Genomic DNA, 17,585 nt, shown 5'->3' with positions numbered 1-17,585 from the left:
CTGAAATTGTAACCTGAACATCCAATTTAACATCATATACAATATCAAGGCAGTTGTAATATGAGGCAAAGGCAGAAGGATCATGCATTAGACACCAGGGTTGCAGAAAGTTATGGAGACTATCTCTTTAAAAGAAAAGGGCTAGAAGTGACTCAAGTGATAGCTCATTTGTCTAGCAAGTGTAAGGCCCTGGATTCAATCCCCATTACAGCAACAAGAAATAAAGAAAGAGAAAAAAAAATGGAAAGGCAACATCAAATAGTTACAGCAGATTATATTTGGTACAGTCTTCCACAGCCATGTGAGCCTTCTTATCTCCAAATATTGTAATATTTGGCCTTTCATTTTCTGGCCCCATTGTTTAGAAGGTAACACTTAGAAATAATGTTTCTGTGCTGCATCCTTGGCTTGCAAAAACATCTATCCAAAGCATGCTTTTACCTCAAAGTCTGCTGTATTGTGATTTAGAACTGGTGGTGTGTCAGATAATGGACAATAGGTTTCTACGTACTGATGACTTGCTGCTTCCTTTGGTGTGACTGCATCTTTTCTATTTGTATGCCATGAAGTGTTCAGGCAACTTGACTTCAAGATTCTGTCTTGTGTATGTTCTTGTTTCCGGGTCTGACTTGGCTTAAAGTAGCTTCAGCACTAAGGTGGAAAAGAGCCTGGTGTTTTGTTATGAGAGAGAATAATAAACAACTCAATTAGAAATAAGAATGATGGCATAAGGTTTGAGCATATAATGTTGTGAAACCTAAGCACCTACCTCTTAGCATTCTTGGAAATGTTTCAGTATAGGATAAATGGTTTTTTTGTCACAAAGGTATTTCTGACAAAAAAGGTATAAGACAGCGACTAAAAGGCACAACTCTTCTTTGTATGTAAACCACAGTTTAAAATAATTTAACCGGTATGTTTTGGACTATCACAAAAATGAGTGATTCTGGAAATAACATACTTGATAAGACATCAATCTTTATACTATATTTTCTTCAAAAGTGACAGAAGGGAAGTTTTTGTCTAATTTTCGAATAGAAAGCAGAGCTCAGGAATTACATGAAAATCAGACCTTAGAGTTAGGAAGGACATAGACAGTGGTAAAATGTTGGCACACATTAAGCCCCAAGTTTGATCATCACCATAAAAATAAATAAACCCGGGGCTGGGAGTTTGGCCTAGTGGTAAGAGTGCTTGCCTAGCATGTACGAAGACCAGGGTTTGATTCCTCAGCACTCCACATACATAGAAAAAGCCAGAAGTGGTACTGTGGCTCAAGTGGTAGAGTGCTAGTCTTGAGAAAGCCCAAGGACAATGCTCAGGCCCTGAGCTCAAGCCACAGGACTGGCAAAATAAATAAATAAATAAATAAACAAACTCCTAACTACTGGACATTAGCACTTAAATATTTAAAATAAATAACCTCTGTTAGAGCTTTCAAATTCACGTTAAAATGTGCTTCCTATACATTTATTTTTTAAAAAGCAAATGTTATAATATACCAACATTTGGAATCAATTGAAATACCCAAATGCCATTAGGTTGACTTTTTGAACTCTTCTGATTTGTGGCACAGATAAGAATAAATGATGGACTAATTAATTTGTGCATAGTTTTAAAGTCTTTAAGTCTTGACAAGTTAACAAATATGATAAAGTAAATAATTGACTATTTCAGGCTACCTTAAGTGCATTAAGAACTCCAAAGTCTTTAGTCAAATTTGAGGGCTTATCACTGATACTTGAGGAATGTTTCTAACTTCTTAGTCTTCCTGGTGAATGGTGTTTCCAGTCTTTGTCCATCTTGCTATAAACAAGTTTTCTAACCTTGACTGTTACATTGGTCCTTGGAGATTAATCCTCTATTTCGAAAACTACCTGCATCTATATGTGACTTTGCATGTTTTGTTTATTGTCATAAACAAAAGAATAGATCTAAGACAAGGAATCTGTCACCTGTATATACTTCTTGTTAGGTCCTTTTTGTTTTTTTAACTTCATTTTTATAAGCAGAAAGTTCACTTGCCAGGTAAACACATGCAAGGAAATATAAGGAAACAAGTGAGACAGAGAAGTTTGTAATTTGAAGATATGCATATATAAAGGATATAGCCAAAATTTAAACATAATGCCATGCCCCTTTTCTAATGAGTGTTTCTCAAAGTCTACTTGTAGCAAAGTCTCCTCAGGCATTTGTTTAAAATGTGTAGTTGTGGTTCCCATCTTGTATTGTGGAAATCTAGGTTTGAAACCTAGGGGTGGCTTCCAGAAATAACGTCTTGGTACACCCAAAACCTTTTTAGATATAATAGACCTATAAATGATAGTTGAGAAATTATAGTTAAGAAAGAATAGAATAAGGGATCTGAAATGCAAATCACTTTTCCACTTGAAACATAGTTTTATGGAACATGTCAGGCTCCTGAAAATAAGAGTTTATAGTGACAAATGACTTTTCAGGGATGATTAGGGCTTTATGTTAAGTGAATGCCAATAAATCGTTTCTACAAAGCTCAAGTCTTAGTCCAGACTGGCAGTAAATCATGCTCCCTGGCACCACAAGTTTCAGGAGGAAAGAAAGTGAGGACAGTGTAATGAATGCTGCTTTTCTGGCTCTGGCTATCTAAAGATTTGTTGCATTGGCATAACTTCTTTCTCATGGTCTATTTTAAAATTAAGAATAGAAATATATAGTCACTCCAATAATTAAGGCTGGACTTGGACTGAGACACCCAAAATGAAATCAGAACGTGGTGCATTATATGAGCAGGCTATAAAGTCATTCTACATTAGTGTACAAGGAAGCATCGAACAAAAAATTGTTATTAAAAGACTATTATATTTATAAATACACTATGCATTAACTTAGGTTGTTAAGTATTTCTAAAATATTTTGCTTCAAAAAGAGATGAGAAATGATTGAATTCTTTTTCCTCACTATTTCAACTTGTATATGGATTTTTAAAACTTTTTTTTATAAAAGCTTACTATTTCCCCAATCTTAATACATGTCAAATTTCTGGAATAAATTCATCCTTAAAGAAAGAATGCTCTGTGAAGGTCTCAAATAAGGAAAAGTCAACTTGGGACCACTGGTGGGAGAAAATAATCAAGTAACAGTTAACCAAAAGAATAGCTGGTATCCACAAGGGAAAATAGTCCCTTATCATAGAAAATAAAGAATATTATTAACTTCAAATGTTCCTAATTTAAAACAAAAAGAAGAGTGATTTCCTGAATCACTAGACTTGAAGAATATTATTCTCTGAAAATCAAGAGACTTAATCAAAATAAATTAGTAAGGAAGAAGTTAATCTAGTAGGTATTTGTTTTCTTGTTTCCTTTTCGTGGCAGGGCCTTGAACTAATCAGTAGCCCAGATCGATCTCAAACTCATAGATCCTACTGACTCTAGAGTTTTGTGATTAGAGACAAGCACCACTATGTCTAGCATCAAACTTTTAAAATTACACAAGTTGTGAAATCAAACTTAAAACTTATCAAGCCCCATATAAACCCATTCTCCTCACACCTATCCCAAAGATAGTCTGCTCCTGGTTTTCCTCATTTCAATTGGTAGTAAATTTATCTGTCTAGGTACTCCAATTACACATATCAGAATTGTCTTTGAGTCTGCTTTTCCCTTCACACTCCTCATTCTGTCCCTCTCTATATAAATACGAATAGTTCTCTCTTCAAAATTTACTGGGCTGGAAGTTTGGCCTAGTGGTAGGGTGCTTGCCTAGCATGCGCAAAGACCTGGGTTCGACTCCTCAGTACCACATACATAGAAAAAGCCACTAGTGGTGCTGTGTCTCAACTGATAGAGCACTAACCTTAAGAAAGCCCAAGACCAGTGCTCAAACCCTGAGTTCAAGCCCCAGGACTGGCAAAAAAAAAAAAAAAAATTGACTACTTACCTCCACATCTCCAGTTTAGCTCTGGTCTACTTTGAAATAATCAATTAAAACGTATCATTTGATTGGCATTTACGCAAACATACTATTAAAATATCCTTTACTGCCAGGCAGAATGCTTATTTCTCTAATCTTAGCCTCCTAGGAAGCTGAGATTGGCAGGTAAAATTCAAAGCTAATCCAGGCAAGCAGTTAGTGACCACCATCTTAATTTATATGCCAGCCATTGTGATTGATAATTGTGATGTCAGATGTGTAGGAGGAATCGGTAGGAGTGCCATGGTCTCAGACTGGCTAAGAGAAAAAGGAGGACCCTATCTGAAAAATAACCTGAGAGTTAAAGGGCTAAAAAGGTAGTTTAAGAGGTAGACTCCTGCCTATTAAGCAAGAGACCCTGAATTCAAACCCCAATAATGATAAAATGAATATAATATTCATTTTTAGTTTTCCTAGTTTGGGTTATATATTAGGACTACAATCTTCCAAAGAACTGTAATCTTCAAAAGTATTTAAGAAACAAATCCATAAATAATACTGCTTTGCTGTTCTTCATATAACAATATAGATAAAATATAACACAGGAATTTTACCCACATAATCGTAATATTGAAATATAGCCACTGTAAATTCTAGATTGTCATTTAATGATCAGCAATTAATTACCCGTGCAAGGTGTGTTGCATTGCAGTAGCATTTCTCACATCGTTAACCTAAGGGATGACTTTATTACCATGATTTCTATATTATGTTTTTTCCCTTGTTTTTCTTCTTTTGACCATTATTGGTTTCCTAAGCAGACATATATATTACTCGGCCTTTCACACTGGTTCGCATTAACCCATGTTTTCCTGAGTGCCAGATTCACCAAGTTTTCAAAGAGGAACAGCAAGTGTTCAACGACAAAGGAAGTTTGGATTTAATTGTCACTTTCTGACACATGGATACTATTCACTGAGAAAACCCTGGCATTCTGAGGATGTCCAGAGTCTTTTTCTCCAGAAGCTACCTATAGCATTAGCTGCATGTGAGGTACTGGTGGCTCTGAAGACTGCCAAAGAAGAGATGTTAGAAACCACCCATGTGGGTGCATTTTCCTACCATCTAATCCTTGGAGTGGAAATTTGCATGTACAGTCTACTTTTACAGAAAAAAATACTCATTCACATAATCTGGAAATAAAATGGCAGCCCTAAAAAAAAATTGGCCATGCAATTTAACATGTACCTAGGACTATTGCAATCACAGTAAACATAATATTTCTTTCCATCCCTAGAATAGAAACAGACAGTGGTAGGCCTCCTCAAAAGAACACTTCAAGTAGAAATATACAAGATATCTCTAAATTTTCAGTGTAGTTCAAAATCACCCTTCAGACAAACACAGAAAATGACTGAGGCAGAATCCTTAGAATCCCAGGGAGCTTGCATAGGAAAGCTCTCATTGATATGCTATAGCAATCCATTAATACACTCTGTAGAATGGCCAGGAACTGTAGCCACAGTATCAACAATGTTGCTGAAAGTATTTTCTTAATTATCATGCCTTAGAAATTTTGAGGTACTAGCTTTTTAAAAAAGAATTCTTGTATTATTTAATATGATAAGGCCTTTTGCATTTGTCTTTAAAAGTTTTATTTTGTATTTATTGTTATCATAAAGGGGATGTACGGAGAGGTTACCATTTCGTAAATCGAGTACCTTTCTTCTTGGACATTGTCACCCCTTCTGTCGTTCCCAGTTTTTCCCTCCTGTCTCTACCCATAAGTTGTATGGTTCACTTCTGCTCATTTCATGAGTATCCCTCATGAATTTGTTCACCCATTTATATACTTTGCCATTGTTTTAATCCCAAATAAATCCCATTTAATTCTTCCTATAATATTGTGACTAACATTTTACTAAAGCCAATATACCAATTTCTAATTTAAAATGTTTTATACTGTTTCTAGAGAAGAAAACCATTGAAATCAACTAATTGCTCTGAATCCTAGGTAGTGGAATAGAAGCATCACCCCTCATAGAGGCCCTTGTCTTCATCTCTCCCTGTCACTCTGAAAATTTCTTCAGTTCAGTCTTTAAAATGTTGTCTCCTAGCCTTTCCATTTTCTGCTGGAAGAGTATAATTCCATTGGGTGTATATACCACACTGTCTTGATCCATTCATCCACTGAGGGGCATCTGGGCTGATTCCATATCTTGGCTATGGTAAACAATCCTGCATTGAACGTGGTTGTCTTGGTAGCATTAGTGTATCATGGTTTATGGTCAACCAGATAAACACCCAGAGGAATGAATAAATGGGTGGAATTGCTGAGTCACAAGGAAGCTCCATGTTGAGTTTTATATTTTGTTTGGGCGGGTTTTTTTTTGTTTTTTTTTTTTTAGGTACTTCCATACTGCTATCCAAAGTGACCGAATAAGTTTGGACTCCCACCAACAGTATAATAGAGTTCTCTTTTGGCCATATCCATGCTGGCATTTGACATTGTTAGTTTTCTTGACATTGGCCATTCTATCTTAAGAAAGGTGGAATCTCAGTGCTGTTTGGAATTACATTTCCTTTATTGGCCAGTTTTACTTCTTTTGGCAAAGTCTCTTTTTATGTCTTTAGCCCACTTATTAATTGGGTTGTTGTTTCATTATGGGTTTATTATGGGGGGACAGATTATATTACATAAAGAAACATGTGTTGCATTTGTGGTGTTAGGGTCTGTGATCAAAGGAACGAGTCTGACACAAAAGCGGAATTTGGAAGTTAAGTTAAACAGAGTTTTATTCCGTGCCTAGCATCGAGAATCATACTGACCGGTCAGGGCCGCCTCTAAGATGTGAGTGAGAGAGCGACCCCGCCTGATCTTACAGGCTACTTTTATAGGCCACAGCCATGTGGTTGGGCTGGCCATATATAGGTGGCCAATGGAATTCAGCATGGTTGATTGATGGCTGGGGCAATCACTGACACCTTTGCTGTTTGAACTGACCTATCATCTCGGTGGGCTTCTGGTGCACTGCTCTGAAGACAAGGGAAGGGGAGGGAATTCCCTGGCAGGCCAAGGGGGGTGGGGTGGGGAGGAATTCTGGTAACTCCATCTGGTTTAGCTGCTCTTGTAATCTGAGTTGTTATCAGAGATTCTGCAGCCCCTGCCTCAGGTCAAGTCCTTTGTCATAAAGATGGGAAATGCCTAGAGTGGATGGATTTTGGGGAAGTCAAGAAAGGGGTCCCTTCATTGGTAACAAGGATGTGCCTGTAAACCTACAAGTAAACACAATGGATGGTAAGCAAGGGGCTACAACTGAATTAACTGAAGTATAATAGACTGTATGGTGAGCCTAAGTAAAAGTCTGACAAAATACATACCAAGAAATGAGTCCTTTAAGAGGAGAGGCTGAGTCCAAGGGGTAATAGAATAAAAGAGTAAAGGGGGAGAATGAAGGCAAGAATCCATATATATGTATATATTTATCCATATATAGAGATATACATATATGGATATATAAATATATATGCACATATATGTATATACATGCAACACTGAATTAAGAAATATAAGGGAAGGGGTGAGTTGAAGGGTGGTAAAGATGTTGAAGTGGCAACACAGATTAAGATGCGCTGTACATATAATTAGCTTTGTTAAATTGCAAAAAATTCAAACATAACCTAAAATTAGGTAAGGAAAGAGGTGGGTTGGGAGGAATGGATGAGAGCATTGAAAGGAATGATATTGATCAGGATGCACTGGTTTAATGAATGGCACCTCTTTTGTACAACTAAAATATAATACAAATACACAAAAATAACATGAGTCCATGTTGTAAGCCATAAACTCAAAATAAAAAGGTCAAATGTAAGCATGGTTTTCTGTGCTGGGTGTTTGCTGATGCTGGTGCCTTTTGTCACTTGCTCTTGGCTGTAGCATCCTAATTGTCTTTTAATTAGTCAGCCCCCCTAAGGGAACATGGGTTTGAGGTCTGTGATCCTACTTCCTTTCTATGCTCAGGCCTAAACTGGTTAGTAAGGTTTGTCACCCACTCAGAAATTAGCAGAATGATCTAATTTACAACAGTAAGAAGAAAGACCAAGGGAAGTACAGGTGTGGCTCAAATTGGCCAGCCTTGAGTAAAAAAGCCAAGTGAGAGCATGAGGACCTGAGTTCAAGCCCCAGGAAAGCGTGAGAGCTGCTGCTGTCAGAAATTTTGAAATGAGTAGGGAGAACCATCTGAGAATAGTTCTGAGATTTGGCAGGTTGTTAGTTATGTTGCATAATCAGGATTCAAATAGAGTTAGTAAACCAAAGAATGTTAAGAGATCAGGCTCCAGACAGTCAAAATATCTCTCCCCGACTCTCATTTTCAGATATTACTCAAAAAACATAAGATACGACATAACCGGATATTAACATTCTCAATGCTAGAAGAAATAGAGTTCTCTTTCTGCTCAAATTGCTAAGCTTAAAAAATTTAAACCTAGTGCCTGTGGCTGTCTTCCCTTGAATGTGAGACTTCAAAATGAATCTAAGCAGAGAATGATAAAAAACAGAGAGACAGACAGACAATCATAAAAGGAAAAGCGTATGAGCACAAGACAAAGCAGTAGTAATGAGTAAGTCAAAGTGGAAGAGAAATGAATTAGAGGACTATTATTCCTATAAACAAACAATAAACTTTTGAAAACACACATTTAGGTTACTTGATCCTTTGGCAACCATTTTCCGTATATGAAATACAGACATACAAATTAAACATTTATTTTTTCAGCAGTTAATACCAGGCACTAATAGATGGTTTAATTAAACTATTTCAATCACTGTAAATGATAGGAAATTGTTTAAGGTGAAAAACTAATATATAAAGACAATATGTAAGGAAAAGGTCAATTCTTCAAGTGAAGAAGGGCAAGGAATTATCTGGATGAAGAATTCCCCTAAGATATAGCTAGAGGCCATGAGTTTGGCCTAGTGGTAGATTGCTTGCCTAACTAGCATGCATGAAGACCTGGGTTCTATTCCTCGGTACCATGTACATAGAAAAAAGCCAGAAGTGGTGCTGTGGCTCCAGTGATAGAGCTCTAGTCTTGAGAAAGCCCAAGGACATTGCTCAGGCCCTAAGTTCAAGGCCTAGGACTCACAAAAAAAAAGAAAAGAAAAAAGATATAGCTAAAAGGGCTGGGAGCAGAGTACAGTGGTAGAGTGCTTGCCAATCCCATGTGCAGCACTAGGTTCAATCTCAAGCCAGATTAAAAATATGTAATTACAAATGAAAATAGAATTTGTCTATTAAACACATTATGTTTCTGGATCTTTATTTAGGAAGTTTCAACTTGTGCCAAGGAACCATAATGTTTCCCCTGTCACTTTCTGAAATATTTTCAGAGTATCTGGTCTTAAATGGAAGTTTTTGATCCATTTGGAGTTGATTCTGGTGCAGGGTGATATAGAAGGATCTAACTTCAGTTTGCAGCATGTGTATAGCCAATTCTGCCAGCACCATTTATTGAAGAGGCTCTTTCTTACATCTATGTAAGATTAGGTGGCTATAGGTCACTGCAGCATTATTTAGCATAGCTAAGATACAGAACCAATCCAGATGCTTCTCTGTAGAGGAACAGTTCAAGAAAATGTGGTATACATACACAATGGAATTCCATGCTTCCATCAGTAAGAATAACATTGCCCCATTCATAAAGAAACAGAATGATATGGAAAAAATCATATTAAGTGAAGTAAGCCAGACCCAAAGAAACAAGCTACACGGTTTCCCTCACTTGTAACAACTAGAATATGATATTCTTAGCAGAGTATTACAATAGCTCAATAGCTAGGTGCAAATAACCATATAAAATGAAGCATATCAAAGAAAACTCTAAGAAATGGAAACAAGAGTGTTTTATAATGTACTGTTTGCCATTATTTCTTTTTTCTATCTTTTCCCCTTTGGTTAATTTCTGTAACTTTGCCTTGTATATAAGTTTATCTGATTTGGGGAAGGAAGGCGAAATCATAGAAATAGCAGGACAAAGGTGAATGAATACAACAGTGATACTCACTAGATGATATGTTTGAAATGAACTTTACAACTTGAGGCGGGTAGGAAGTGGGAGAAGATGAGGGAGGTGCTAACATTTTAAAAAGAAATATTCTCTACATTACCTTTGTAACTATAACCCTCTGTACATCAACTTTACAATGAAAATGATACATAAATGCACTATGAATGAGGACAAAGAAGGAAAATCTTTTATTGGCACCAGACTTTAAATTCATATAAAGTGAATGAATATCCTATTCTGAATCATCAAAGGCTCAAATGTAAAAATAAAAGCCTGTGTTTAAATGCCTGGTATTGCTGGATGTGGTGGCTCATGGCTGTAATCTAGCTAATCAGTAGGCTGTAGGCTGAGATCTGAGGACTGCAGTTGTAAGCCAGTGGGTGCAGGGAAATCCATGAGACTTTTAATACTGTGAGCTGGGCTCAAAGTGATAGAGTTAGCCTTGCATAAAATTGGTCAGAGACAGCATCTAGTCCTGTAGGTCAAGCCCCACAACCGACAAAATAAAAAGAAAAAAACTAAAACTAAAACAAATGTCTGCTATTATTAAAACCCACTTGTTTTCTTCAGTCTTTTATCTTTAAAGTTTAAGTTAACTAAATATAACTTGGAATATGGTACATTCAGAATGATCTGGTTTAAATCTTCTACTACTTTATTAATTCTATGATGTTGAAACTCTCATGTACATCTCAATTTCTTTATCTGTAGAATCAGAGAAACATGATCATGTTCTTTGGCTATACCATAAATATATATCTACATATACAGACATATGGTGTATATACATACAGACACACATATATACATATTTATATATACTAGCATGATGCAGATACAGATATATGGTGTATATACATACATACATACATACATACATACATACATACATACATACACATCTAGAGCCTGGTTAGACAACTAACGCTGCTAATAGGAATATGGAGAAGAGATCATTTGCAAATAAGACCAATAGGATTCTGAGTGAATAGAGGCATTGATCTGGCCTTTTCCATATTTTTGCTTACTGTAAGGTCTAATATGAAAATCCCAGTAATGTGACACCCTGGGGGAGTTGAGATGTAATATGCCATCATGCGTCTATTGTTTTTGGTGATAAATGATCGCCTGTAACATATTATCATTGCATCACCATTTGGTCTCTCCTGATAATTCTTTCTAGATTCCTGGTTAATGACAACTTCTCTTCTGTTGATTAGTCCTTACGGAGACAGGGCATTGACACTACACTGGTACTGTAAGGCTATTAAGAAGTATATCTTAAAGGTGAGCATTTTAAAATTCTGTATTTTGTCCTACGTTGTAAAGCCATATTTTCCCAGATTCTGTTTTGAAAGGAGTTTATGACTGACATTTAAAATATTTCATTTTTTAAAATACATGTACAACAGTACAAACTGAGCCAGAAATGTTATTTTTTACGCTTGTCATCAGCATGCTGACATTCCCCAGCTCCAGCTGTCCATTTCATAGGACACGGGCCTATCCATGTTGTAAATGTACCAGATCCTTTCACAGGGCAAGATGCTATGCTGAGATACAGAATAGAGATTTTTTTTTGGAAATATTTCTTCCCCTCTGCTAAAACTCAAATCCATGTCCTTGGGAAGTGATAGAGTAAAACTGCATTTAATTTCTGTTTTTCTAACATCTATTTGGTGTAGTTAACTGACAAAAGGAACTGTCTTCTGATCAGATATATAAACTAAAATCTTCAGTGACATTTCAATGATATTTGTGTCTTGCTAGGGGTTGCTCTTGATGGTAAAATCATGAGGTTGCCAGCATTCAACTCTATTGACCCAGAGGCAGTTTATTAAGACTATTTCTGCTTTTCACTCACACTGTATGAAACTGTAAGTGCTCAAATTTTCTGCACTTTTCTAATTCACTGAAAGATACCATTTTCTTTTTCTTCTTTGTTCTTTCTTTTTTCCTTCTTCCCTTCCCCTCTCCTTCTTTTCTTTCAGTTTTCATTCTAACACTGTATTACCAAGGCAGCATTTATAGGAATTATGGCTTCAGAGTTTTAAATACATTTATCTTCTGAATATAAAATATCCAAACATTTGTGCATGTGACAGGACTTTGCACTGTAACCACACTGAAATATTTTATTTCTTCATAATCCCTCTTGCCTTCAGATTCTAGTTGTGCTGAGTTACAGGAAGCCTTCCCTCTGCCCACTGCTCTTGCTAACTCTTGCTCACCATCTTGGTCTGAGGTCAATTACAACTTTATCCCAGAAATGTATCTCATGGCTAATTCTGAGTTAGAGGGAATATGAACATTATATTTATAGGTATTATAAACCTTGATGCTGTGAAGATATATAAATTGATAAATTAAAAATGGGTAGGAGAAATAAAAGTTTGAAGGGGGATTATGAATTCTTACAAAAATAAAAAAAAGGAGAGATGGATTTGATGGATTTGACAGTTGATGAGAGAAGAGTAATTCCAGGATAGTATTTAATGTATACAAACTACCAACAGACATTACTATGGCAATCTGCTCATTAAAGCTAGTGGAAAAAAGAGAAATAGAAAGTAAGATAAATAAAATTCTTGCCTTTTGTAGCTAAAAGATGATAATGTCTAAAATTAATATTTTAATAGCAGAAAATGGTGCTATTTGGAGTTGTCCATATAATGAATTAAATAAGTAAAATATGAACATTTAACTTCTAAGAAACTGTTTAGGAATACATATATTTAGATGCATATTTATGGCCTTATTTTAGATAGATAGATAAATAAATAATAGGAAAAGAGAAAGGATAGCTGGAGAAAGGAAAATCTACACATCTACCAATTTCTACCGCACAGTGAGATCTGAAGTGATTTTTTATCATTGGGCACAGCTTAGATATTTTATAATAAGTAGGCAATATAGTCATAAATGCAGAAGAAAATAAAGTTGCTTCTATTTTGAAAACAAGAAAATCATGAACCAGTCTTGCCGAATACCACATTGTCTATCAGAAAACAATATCTGGTGGTTTTGGAGTTACTGGTAGAAAATCACTCCACAGGATGTTAAAAGAATTATTAAATTCTTGATTTGCATCTCTAAGTCACCCAGAATTCAAAACACTGCTTTTTAAAGAGATGAAGTCTGGAGCGTCTTTAGCCTCAAAGTGCCAGGTAGGATTAGAGAATAGTTGCCCTACAAGTCAAGCAGAAAGTTCTCACAATTATTGAATTACTGACAGATGACACTAGGTTCTTTGCAATTTACTGTGGGAGTAAAGAAATTCTAAAAATACCGATGGTAGAGTCTTTACAATTTGTACTGACATAAGCTCTTTGGGGATTCCTCTCTAAGATTAAGTCTACACCCATAATTATGTCATCGTGTCCACAGAAGTGTCACTTCTTGCTCAGTTCTTGTAACTTGTTTATAAGCCTGGAAGAGCTACAGCCAATGGTGACGTCCAGAACCATCTGTCACTTAGATCCTAACACTGTTGTAGTGTTCCCACTAGAGCTATGATATTGGTTCATCTATATTTTAAATTAGGTGTGTAGGGAGTAAGTATGTGCCCATAGGAATGTATTTTATGGCAAACAGTATATTGTTCCAGAAAGTAGTCATCAGGTTATCTTGGCCAGTACGTAGCCCTGACATCTGGGAATTACTCTCAGGAAAATATTGAATTGAATTTCTGACTAGTGGTTTGGATTTTTGTTTGACTACTGGCAGAGATTGGAAAAAGAAAAGTACATATCAAGCTTTAGCATATATTCTGTCAATGTTAACTCTGTGTTAAGGTGATGGTGAAATCTTGATTGACAATTCTCATTGATTTTGTAAGAGTATGTTAATGGATTATGGGAGACTACTTCACAAATGGCATCAAAATTGTTTCTTGTCAGATATTTACAATATCTGCTAGATAGTCTCAAAATCCAAGGGCCATGAATGGACGCTAATGTAATCCCAGGTACTTGGGAGGCACAGCGAGGTAGATTGCAGTTTGAGTCATCCTGGAGCAAAACTTTACTGAGACTCTGTCCCAAAGATCCAGCTAGGTATGGTGGTACATACCCAATACACAGTTATGTGGAGGGCACACACAGGGAAACAATGGTCTGAAGCTGCCCCAAGCAAAATGTGCAACTGCTATATAAACATAACTAAAGCAAAAAGGATGACTGGTAGCACGGCTCAAGTGGTAGAGTGCTTGCCTAGCAAATATGAAGCTCTGAGTTCAGAGCCAATTTAAACATATTACATACACCAATTTTCTGCCTCAAATGCAAATTAGAAGCTTGGTGCTGGTGCATATCTGTAATGCTAACTACTTAAGAAATCTGTATACAATTCCATAATATCAAATGTTTTAAAAATAAACAACTAGTGTATTTAATAGTTTGCAGATCTATTTCGTGTATCTTAAACCATTTAGCTCATATATCCAAACCAATCCTGCTTGTTAAAACAAGTGTAGTCCTTGGGAAAATATGCATTTTCATGAATACATATATATATATATATATACATTCACTGTACTTACATTTCATATCAGAGCATCCATTTCTGAGACTTTTTATCTTTTTTCTCTTTTCTAATGGTAAATGGTACAGCAGAGTTTTTGAATGCAAACTTGAAAAAAATTGGTCCTGAGATTTTTTGTGTTCCCTGTTTGTGGTTTTATGTTGCTTTATAAAGGTTATAGGTAGGAAAATATGGCTAATAAGATAGAATATTTTGTAGAATGCTTGCTATCATTCAAAATCATTTTAAAGGCTGAATACCTTAACATAGTTAGATCAGAGATATGTAAGACATACGTGAGTAATAATGGATGTTTTTCAAAGCCTCACAGGGTAGATTCCATAATTTGTTTTGGAAATTTATTATATGGCAATTCTTATGTTAAAACTAAAGACTAGGGGCTGGGGGTTTGGCCTAGTGGTAGAGTGCTTGCCTAGCATGCACGAAGACCCGGGTTTGATTCCTCGGTACCCCACATACATAGCAAAAAGCCAGAAGTGGTGCTGAGGCTCAAGTGGTAGAGCGCTAACCTTGAGAAGTCAAGGACAGTGCTTAAGCCCTGAGCTCAAGCCCAGGACTGGCAGAAAAAAAAAAAACCTAAAGACTAAAAGTAAAATAGTTATTCATTATTTTGAAGAATGAGGTGCTAACAAAATTGTTATTGCTGCAAATAGAAGTTGTCACATATAATTATTTCTTTACTCACACAATACAAATTTCTAGTTAGTAGGGTTTCCAGTGAATGAGCATTGATTGTACATAAGCATTGCATTAGTAAGGCATCTGCTGATTCTAGTAATTATGAAATAAACTTTTCCAGGAGTCAAGAAGATTAGGTGTCTCTACTGGTAATATACTTATGGGTAGTCTGAGAAGCTGCCATGTGAAATGGAAAAGAAACAATGTTCTTCATTAGCAAACCAGTACACTTAGATTTGGTCTGTATCCATTTCATAATCTTCAAGAATAAAAACAGGACTATCTATGTGAACAGTTCCACATGACCACAACCCTCTGAAGTCATAACTACCATCATGGTCTCAGAGCTTCATTCGTCTCTTATGCACTTTCCCACCATTCTCTTAAGAGACAGTCGTAAGTGGAGCTTTACAACTGGGCCCTAGAAGGAAGAATGTATCTGATTCTTTGATATTAGCTTAAGATAAACCTCTTTCATTCTGGCTTGCATAAACTTACCTTTGTCCTGATCAATGCACTTAGCCTATATTACAGAGATGCTCTTGATTTTCTTCTCACCATGGCCCAAGCTCTGGCAGCAAGTCCCCCAATAAACTGCACTCTATGCAGCTGTGGATCTGACAGCTTCTTTTCTTCAATCTCATGTCTCATCTGGGGCTCCTTGTTGTATCCTGGAACCTGGTTGTTCCAAGACAGAAATACACAAAAGGCATCACATTAAAATGTTGGCATGAAATTATTTATTTTCACATTATCCAAACAATCCATCCAAGATGTAATAGCTATGAAATTTTGCTTTCATTTATTTTATTCTTACCCTAAGATACATAGGAGTGATTACTATTGTTACTTGGTAGCTATCAGAAGTCTAGACTGAACTTACCTTATCAGTCTTAAATCTACCATTTGTAAATTCATACCTCGTACCCTGCACAGGATTTTTCTCCTGTCTTTCTATCTAGAATGACCATCTTTCTTTCTTTCTGCCTGCTTCATTTTCTCACTTTTTCCCTGAATCTGTTCTCAATATCTGAAGACAGTTCATTATTCCTTCTTTTTGCTCTCATAGGATTTTATGTGGAATTATAACCACTATTTATTGAGCGCTTACTGGGTACCAGGCATGGTGCCTAACTAAGCATCTTACAGACGTGATCTCATTTAATCTTCCCAGCAGCCCTATGAGGTAATGTAGTGCTTTTAATCATATCTTTTCATCCATTGTTTCTTATGTCTATCTCCTCAACAGAAGAGACTGGTCATTTTTTTTTAACATATCTCAATCTCCTTCTACCATAAAGCCTGATCAAATCAAGTGTTCAGTAAATGTTAGTTGATTGAATAATGGCATGAAATAAAATAAATATAGCAAAGGTGACATTGGAGAGGATTAGCTAAACTATATTTTCAGGCAGCCAGAATTTGGGGAAAATAATTATATTCTCATTCAAAGTTCTCTCCCCTGGCCTCTGGCAAGCTATTTAAAATCCTGAAATTCTCAAGAATAATTTCTCAGTTTTTCATTCTTGCTAATTCATTCTTACTCCAATCTAGATTAGACCCTTTTATTACCTCTTTATCTTCTTATCTACTTTCAGATCCTCTCCTCTTTTACACTACAAACCTTGGAACAGATTAATCATTCTACAGTATAAGTCTGCTCATATATTTCCTCTATTCAGACTCCTTTCCCCTCTGCTCAAATTTCAACTCTTCATGACTTGTTTTCCCACTGCATTCCAGTTCTGCAGCCCAGTCGCTCTGTAAGTCACCAGACTCACTTCCAGGCTCTTATTCTTTATAATGGCTCTGCCTGTTCTTTCCATTATCGATGAAAATACAGGTTCTTCCTTGATGCTTTCCTAAAATACAGGCCGGGAGTTTGGCCTAGTGGTAGAGTGCTTGCCTAGCATGCACAAGGACCCAGGGTTAGATTCCTCAGTACCACATACATAGAAAAAAAGCCAGAAGTTGTGCTGAGGCTCAAGTGGTAGAGCGCTAGTCTTGAGAAAGTCCAAGGAAAGTGCTTGGGCCCTGAGGTTAAGCCTAGGACTGGCAAAGAAAAAAAAATTAGAATTGATTTCTTTTGTGTTCCATGTTCATACTCCATTAATAAAACACTTATTATCTCATATTGTTACAGTATTTTACCTTGTTATCTGATATATTGTATATATGCTTATTTGGTTATTTGAAATTGGATAGGGAAGGGGGGAAAACAAGATGAGGGACGAGGGTGGGGGGAGGGAGATGGGGACCAAGACATGAGAAAGGGTATCAATGTTTGTGAAGTAATGCACTTTCCATCTGGTGAATATAATGTAACCCTTCTATTAATTACAATAAAAAATATATGTGAAAAAACACTAATTAAAGTTCTTTGAATATTGAAATTAAGTCTCATA

At 36.2% G+C, this 17,585-nt stretch overlaps 1 long non-coding RNA gene across 3 annotated transcripts in view; it reads right to left on the bottom strand.

Moving 5' to 3' along the window:
- Positions 1–406: 406 nt before the first annotated feature.
- The window catches only part of LOC150059125 (uncharacterized), a 71,263-nt gene continuing 54,084 nt past the window's right edge, over positions 407–17,585 (bottom strand). For 2 of the 3 annotated variants that reach the window (XR_016536687.1, XR_016536689.1), the window contains one exon: positions 15,501–15,858. This is a non-coding gene — a long non-coding RNA (uncharacterized LOC150059125). Of the gene's footprint in view, positions 669–15,500; positions 15,859–17,585 lie in introns of those variants that run through there. The other variant, XR_016536688.1, reaches the window with a different exon arrangement.

Source organism: Megascapheus bottae, chromosome 9, assembly GCF_031878675.1.
Source record: "Megascapheus bottae isolate mThoBot1 chromosome 9, mThoBot2.hap1, whole genome shotgun sequence".
Lineage (NCBI taxonomy): Eukaryota > Metazoa > Chordata > Mammalia > Rodentia > Geomyidae > Megascapheus > Megascapheus bottae.
This window is presented reverse-complemented; position numbering and strand designations above follow the sequence as displayed.